This window comes from Suncus etruscus, chromosome 9 (assembly GCF_024139225.1).
Source record: "Suncus etruscus isolate mSunEtr1 chromosome 9, mSunEtr1.pri.cur, whole genome shotgun sequence".
Classification (NCBI taxonomy): Eukaryota; Metazoa; Chordata; class Mammalia; order Eulipotyphla; family Soricidae; genus Suncus; species Suncus etruscus.
Window position 1 is genome coordinate 74,346,156 of NC_064856.1, and position 8,560 is coordinate 74,354,715.

At 35.6% G+C, this 8,560-nt stretch overlaps 1 non-coding gene across 1 annotated transcript; it reads right to left on the bottom strand.

Annotated features, from left to right (window-relative positions):
* Positions 1-7,958: 7,958 nt before the first annotated feature.
* On the bottom strand, positions 7,959-8,119 carry LOC126019494 (U1 spliceosomal RNA). Its single transcript, XR_007499180.1, has one exon. It is a non-coding gene; the product is annotated as a U1 spliceosomal RNA (small nuclear RNA).
* Positions 8,120-8,560: the final 441 nt, after the last annotated feature.

Below are 8,560 nucleotides of genomic sequence, written 5' to 3' on the forward strand. Positions count from 1 at the left end.
AGAGCAAATTGAAAATTAAATTAGAAGAAAAAAATTACAGGTCAATATACAAAGGAAGAGGAAAAATGATAAAACCTGTTCTTTTATTGTCAACAACCTAAACAAATGCAAAATGATTTCTAAAGGTGTGGTAAACAATGGTAGAAGCAATAGAAATATGCAGTAGCCAGAATGATTAAACAACTGGTAGGAAGCTTATCATGAAACATCAACATTCAATTCCAGGTTCAATTCCAGGAACCCCAGGTGGTCTCCCCAGCTCCCTAAGAGTAATCAGAGTGCAAAGCTATGACTAAGCATGAGCAATGCCAAGTATGGCCCCCAAATAAAGCAAAACAAAAAAGGAGATTTACAACAGTAATTTTATAAATCAATTCATCATTTGTTTGCTTATTTATTTATTTATTGTTTTGGGGCCACACCCACCTTTACTCAAGTCTTATCTTTGGCCTGAATTGGGGAATTGGGAGTCCAATTTGGGGTGGCTCCTTGTAAGATAAATACTATATATTAGTGCTATTGCTCTGACCCTGAAAAGTTTAATAGACTTAATTTTAAGATGGTCTTGAAGTTCTTTGTTTGAAGTTTTGTGTGCATATTCTCTAAAGTTTCTTTCAATTAGTATGATTTGGACTCATCAGTATGATAAGTTATATTCCCTCTAAGTACCTCTCTTACTTTTTTGTTATATGATTTAAGTAAAAAATATTAAAATGATAATTCAGACTTCAAACCTGTCCTTTTGAAATTAATTAAAGAAATTACTGTTGGTGGTTTTAAATGAGTCTGGAAGGAGTATGAAATTACTTCCTGAAAAGAATCACTGAAAACTGAGATTTCTCTACTGACATTGAGAAAATGAGTTACTATAAGGTGAGAGATGCAGGTAAGGAAATGCAGGAAGTGACTTCTAGATGACAGATCGTAACAAAAAAATATTACAAAAACAGTAAAACTTAGTGTTTTAACAACCCAAACTTGAACTTTAAGAACAACATGTAAATTTGTTTGTTTGTTTGTTTGTTTTGGGTCACACCTGGTTACTCTTAAGGTTACTCCTGGCTATGCCCTCAGAAATCCTTCCTGGCTTTGGGACCATATGGGATGCCTGGGGATCTGTCCTAGGCTAGCACCTGAGAGGCAGATGCCTTACTGCTCCATGTCACCTCACTAGCCCAATATGTGAATTAAGAAGAAAATTGTAACTTCCAAAAATGCATTTGGACTGTTGAGTTCAATGAAACATAAGATTACTCATATTTTTGACCCACTTACACTATTTGATAATGATATGTGTTGCATTATGGTAATAGGTTATACAACATAAGATATAACTATTGAATATTAAAGAAATAATCCTTATTATATTATGGTATAGAAACTTCTTTCAGGGTAAATCACTAATTTTGAAGTCCTTTTACATCTTTATAGTATAATGTAGATCTTTAAGTTACTGACTGGACAAGGTAATCAAATATAATTTTATGGTAACTCACTAAGTTTTAAGAATATTAACTCTTTAAAACTATAATATTACTCTTTCATGTAATTGACTTGATCCACATGCTGTTTGCTATTAAAATACCATTATTTAGAGAAATCACATATGATAAAAGCTTTTTTTAGAAAAATTAAGATTTTATTTTTATCTAAAATAACCTTTTATTTTCAGATACAATTAGACTTAGATGCCTTGTTCTAGATTTAAAAAATATCTAAAATATAACCATTACTTTGCTCTTAAAATAGAGTCTGTATTAGTTAAGTAAATTTAAACCCAAAGAAATACTTGATAACTTCTCTACTATCCCTAAAGTAACCAATGTATATTGCTTTTTATGTTAATGCCAGAAAGGTTTAGCTGATTATACTTAAAGTCACATATATTTCATTTAATTCACTTAGTTACTGTGAGATACTCTATAAGATTTTATTCAAGAATTTTAAGGGGCCAGAGCAGTGGTGCAGAGGTAGGGTATTTGCCTTGCATGAGACTGACCTAGCACAGACTGCGGTTTGATCCCCCAGAGTCCCATATGGTCCCCAGTCAGGAGCGATTTCTGAGCACACAGCCAGGAGTAACCCCAGAGGATCACTGTGTGTGGCCAAAAAGGCAAAAAAATAAAAGTTGTGATCAGCATTGAGCTTTCTTATCAGCATATCACTAAAATAATGAGTTCTCTGTGTATATATTTACATGTAGGTGACTACTTAGTTAAATGTTTATTTTATATTTATATGTGTTTCTTATTGTTGCTTTAGAAAACCAGGAATTCTCAACCTTATAGAACTATAATGGGGCTCATATGGAGAAGATTCAAATGATGCAATAAGATACTGCTTTATAAAACAGAAATTGGAAAAAAATAACTGAAGATATTATTTTGTTTCTAATTCAAAATTTTTAAACTAAAACATAAGAACATTCACCCTCATAGTCCTACCAATAATTTTATGCATCAGATACAAGTACTGTACTTTCTGGCATATAAGACATCTAGGCATATAAGACGACTCCCTACTTTTTTTGTTAAAATATTGGGTTTGGGCTATATTCACCATATAAGATTACTTCTCTTTTAACACACACCAAATGAAAATTAAAAAACGTAAAAGAAAAAGAGTAGAACCCTCAAAGATTAACAGTATATGTGTAATAAAGCTAGACTTTGAAGTGTTAACAATTATTTTACATTTTTTTATTTGTAGTGAGTTATTGTGATTTTTTAAATTGTGATCTACATTGAGAGCAGGGAGAGGGGGCTCCTCCAAGAGCAGCTGGCTAGGGTGCAGTGATTAATAGGACAGTTAGAGGGAGACAGAGCTCCTCCTCTGTGTTCCATAAAACAAAGGACTGAACACTAAAAAGCTGCATACCCGGGGGCTGGATGAGATGTGGCACTTAGTAACTCAGCTCCTCATCCCTAAAAGATGAATCAGGACAAGCAGAGGACTGAACACCAGAAAGCCACATATCAACTATGACATATGACACCCAGCAGCACCTAATAACTCAGCTCTTCTGTGTGCACAAATGATGAATCAGGACAAGCAGAGGACTGATGATGCATGGTAGCTGGATGGAATGTGATGGTAAAAAGGAGGCAGATTAAGGGAAGCCCAGCCCATCCACGCCGACAGTGCGAATGGCGCCAGCCCCTTTCTGCTTGGTTTCCCCTGCCTGATCCAGGTAGGGAAGCCCTGTCCACCCACACGGATGCGCAAATATAGCCCAACACAACATATAGGTCTAGCCAGCTCAGACCTAACACCCAAATCTCTTAAATAATTAAGAGCCCATAAAATTGGAAGCAAAATACCAAATAAGCCAGAAATACCTATATCAAACTAAACAGGTGGCAAAAGTGAGCTCTAATCAAAAGACCCTGCAAACCAGGCAACACCAAGAATTGCAAAGAAATATGGGTAAACCAAGGAAGTCCCTAACATCTGGAGATACGAAAGGAAACCCAAACAAGTTTTCAAGTCCACCAAAACAAACAGAGCCAAAAGATGAAGATCTGAAAACAGCTATGAAAAAACAAATGCAAATCATGGTAAATTATATGAAAGAAGCACTAGCCAGTGAGTACAAGAAAACCATGGATAAAAAAGTCAACCAACTAAGAGAAGAACTGCTACAGAATATGAAAAATTCCATAAAAATGGAATTTAAGGAAATAATCAATAATGTAAAAAGCCATACGAGCAGAATCTCACACTTGGAAAAGCGTATAGAACAACTCGAAAACTGCAATCAAAAAACGACCAGAAAACCAACAAGGAAATAAAAGGCAAAGCACTGGAAGAGAAAGACAAAAGAAATAATCTAAGAATTGTAGGTATACAGGAAAAGGAGGAAATAGGGAAAAGGGAAGAACAAGTGGTCAGGGAAATAATAGCAAAAAATTTTCCAACCCTCTGGAAAGAGACTTCGATGCAATTCCAGGAAGTAAAATGAGTTCCTAATAAAGTAGACCCTAATAAGCCAACACCAAGACATATAGTAATCCAAATGGCAAAAAAAAAAAAAAGAGAAAGATGATCTCTTAAAAGCCATAAGGGAGAAAAAAACCTCAAGTACAAAAGAAGGGACATAGAATCAAACCAGATCTCTCATTTGAAACAATTCAAGCAAGAAGACAGTGGAATGACATATTTAAATGACTGAATGAAAGAAATTTCCAACCTAGGGTCCAATACCCAGCAAAACTCTCATTCATATGGGAAGGAAGACTAAAAACATTCTCAAATAAAAATGATTTGCAATATTTGTGCAAACAAAACCGATCTTAAATGATCTACTCAAAGATGATTTACACAATCCAAATCCCAGATTGTAACAACAACAATCCTACACAGCACGACTACACAACAGCCCTCTCTGTCAATAATCTCCCTAAATGTTAATGGTCTAAAATCTCCTATTAAAAATGTATACTAGAGAACTGGATTAGAAAACATAAACTGGACTTCTGCTGCTTGCAAGAACACATCTACTAAGGCAGGACAGGCACAGACTTAGAATAAAAGGATGGACATAAGTTATTCAGGCCAATTAAAAACAAAAAAGAGCAGGGACAGCCATCTTAATATCAGACCAAATTGCATTCAACATCAAGAAAGTGATCAGAGACAAGGAAGGTCACTACATAATGATCAGTGGAACAATAGATCAAGACGTACTAACCCTGGTCAATATTTATGCACCTAATGTAGACTCAGCAAAATATGTGAGGCAATTACACACAAACCTAGAGAAACACATGAAGGGAAATGTGATAGTAGTAGGGGATCTCAATACTCCACTATCACCACTGGATAGATTCAGCAGGCAGAAAAATAGCAAAGTAATAAGAGCCCTAAATGAAAAATTAGAAGATCTAGGGCTAGTAGACTTATGTAGGGCCCTCCACCCCCTAAAAGCAGAATACACATTCTTCTCAAACCCACATGGAACCTTCTCCAGAATAGACCATGCCTTAGGATATAAATCTAACTTATATAAAACCCAAAAATGTAAGGATCATCAAAAGCACCCTATCAGATCACTATGCAACAGAGGTCAAAATTGATTGTAATAAGAAACAATGGAGAAAATCAAACACCTGGAGATTAAACACCATGCTACTCAACAATAGTTGGATCAAAGAGCAACTCAAGGAAGAAATAAAAAGATTCCTTGAGACAAATGTTAATGAAGAGACAACTTGTCAAAACTTGTGGGACACAGTGAAAGCAGTAATTAGGGGGAAACTCATAGCAATACAGGCTTATGTCAGAAAAGAGGAAAATAACAAAATCAACAATTTAAAGGAACTAGAACAACTGCAGCAAAGAAATTCAACCACCACGAGAAGTCAAGAAATAATAAAAACCAGAGCAGAAGTAAACAACATAGAAATCAAGAAAACAATACCAAAAAATCAATGAGTTCATGAGTTGGTTTTTTGAAGAAAAAAAAAATAATAAACAAGATAGACAAACCACTGGCAAGACTCACCAAAAAAAAAAAAAAAAGAGGAAAATCACCCAAATTAATAGGATCACAAATGAAAGGGGAGAGATTACAACAGAACTCCAAGAAATACAACATATCATGAGGTCATATTATGAACAACTATACTCAGTTAGGCTAGAGAACCCAGTAGAAATTGACAGATTCTTAGAAAAATACCAGCTACCAAGGCTAAAATCTGAAGATCTAAAAAAACCTAAACAGGCCAATTACTTCAGAGTGAATCAAAGATGTAATTAAGAAACTCCCTAAGAACAAAAGTCCAGGTCCAGATGGTTTTACAGGTGAATTCTATCAAACATTCAAAGAAGACTTACTACCATTGATCCACAGGCTCTTCCAAACCATAGAAAAGACAGGAACCCTCTCCAACTCCTTTTATGAGGCTAATATCACACTCATTACCAAAGACGGCAAAGACAGCACCAAGAAAGAAAAGACCAATCTCACTAATGAACATAGAATCAAAAACTCCCAACAAAATTTTAGCAAACCGAATCCAGCACTACATCAGAAAGATTATACACCATGACCAAGAGGATTTCATCCCAGGGATGTAAGGTTGGTTCAACATACGTAAATCAATTAACATCATACACCACATCAACAACAAAATAAACAAAAAACACATGATCATATCAATCGATGCAGAGAAGTCGTTTGACAAAATTCAACACCCATTCATGTTGAAAACACTCAGCAAAATAGGGTTAGAAGGAACCTTTCTCTAGATAGTTACAGCTATCTATGTAAAGCTCACAGCCAACATTATCCTCAATTGTGAAAAATTGAAAGCATTTCCACTAAGGTCAGGTACTAGGCAAGGCTGTCCACTCTCTCCACTCTTATTCAATATAGTCTTAGAAGTCCTAGCAATAGCAATCTGAAAAGAGAAGAAAATCAAAGGAATCCAAATTAGGAAAGAGGAACGCAAACTATCCCTCTTTGCAGATGATATGATGATATACATAGAAAACCCTAAAGATTCCACAATAAAACTTCTAGAAATAATTAACCAATACAGCAAAGTGACTGGCTACAAAGTGAATACACAAAAGACAGTAGCATTTCTCTACACATATAATAAAGTAGAGGAGAAAGAGATTAAGAATTCAATTCCATTTAAAATAATAACAATAAACATTAAATACCTAGGGATCAACCTTATAAGGGAAGTGAAGGACTTATATCAGGGGAACTTGAAAACACTTCAGAAAGAAATTGAAGAGGATCTAAGGAAATGGAAGAACATCCCATGCTCATGGATAGGTAGAATTAACATAGTTAAAATGACTATCCTACCCAAACTCCTATATAATTTAATGCAATCCCCATCCAAATTCAGACATCATTCTTTAAAGACTTATAACAATCAATAATAAAATTTATCTGGAACCACAAAAGACCCAGGATAGCCAAACACATACTAAAAATCAAGAAGCTGGGTGGCATCTCACTACCTAACCTGAAGCTATACTATAAAGCCATAGTGATCAAAACGGCACGGTATTGGTACAAGGTCAGAGCCTCAGACTAGTAGGTTAGAACAGATTTTCCAGACATAAGCCTAGACATATACTCTCAACTAATATTTGACAAAAGAACCAAGAACTGCTTTGTTTTATGGCCAGCAAGAGATTCCATGAGCATTGTCCAGAATGATCTCTGAGCATAAAGATATGAACAAACTGCAAGCGTGGCTCATTTCCCACATTGAAAAATAAAATCAATAAGAACTTATTTATACAATTTTTCTCTTTGTTGATTTGCCTTTGTAGCTTGAGACAGAAATTTAATGATGAGGAAAATTATATAAAAGAAATACATTATTTTGCTTTTTGTTTGTGCTTGTTTGGGAGTCACATTTGGCTGTGTTTAGGGATCACTACTGGTAGACTCTGAGGATCACAAAGGACAGCAAGAATCAAACTTAGTTTGGCCATATGAAAAGCAACCACCCAGACATCTTGATCTTTTCCTCCTACAACAAAAAATATTATTTTTAACTTCAAATTAAAGCAGTGTAGAAACTGAAATTAACCCTTGGCTGTTAGGAAAAGAGTAAGCCCTGAGCACACCAGATGTGATTCAAGACAGAAGAATAGAAAACCAAAAATTTTACATATGCCAAATGGTATAAATAACAAATGCTGACAGTATTTCCTCCTTTTAGAGTTTTAAAAACATTTCAACCAAGCTATTTAACTTAGTGTTGCTTTTTTGTTTGCATGTACAACTAGGATAATACAATTTATCTGCAAGTAGAAAAATTCAAGGAAATATTCTGATCATATCAGTTTAATTAAGATAGAGATGGAAGGTTATTTGTGGCAGGGAGGTTGCACTGGTGAAGGGAAAGTGTACGTTTTATGACTGAAACCCAACTACAAATATATTTGTAACCATGTTGCTTATATATATATATATATATATAATATTTTGAGAGCACGCACACAGTCCCCCACTACCATATATTACGCAGTTGAGTTTCCCACATTTGGGGGAAATCGCAGGGCTCAGCACGCCCGGAGTGCAATGGGCGAGCCTCACCCTAAGGAAACCACCTTTGTGATCATAGAATCGCCCCTGCCAGGTAAGTATAAATAAATATATATATATATTTTTTTGGTTTTTGGGCCACACCCAGCGTTGCTCAGGGGTTACTCCTGGCTGTCTGCTCAGAAATAGCTCCTGGCAGGCACGGGGGACCATATGGGACACCGGGATTCGAACCAACCACCTTTGGTCCTGGATCGGCTGCTTGCAAGGCAAACGCCACTGTGCTATCTCTCCGGGCCCAAATAAATATATTTTTAAAGAAGTTGATCTTAATCCTCATGACACAATCATACTAAATAAAACTAAATATCTTATGTGGCCATGGATAAATACAGGACAGTCCTTGCTGCAAATTGCCATGCTGATAAGGATAAATCTCATTTGTAATGGAAAAGAAGCCCAAAAAGAGGCACCATGTAAGCTCTGGCAGCCTCCACAAGGGGAGAGGAGCACTTATCAGATGACTTCTAGCAATGAGGCCCA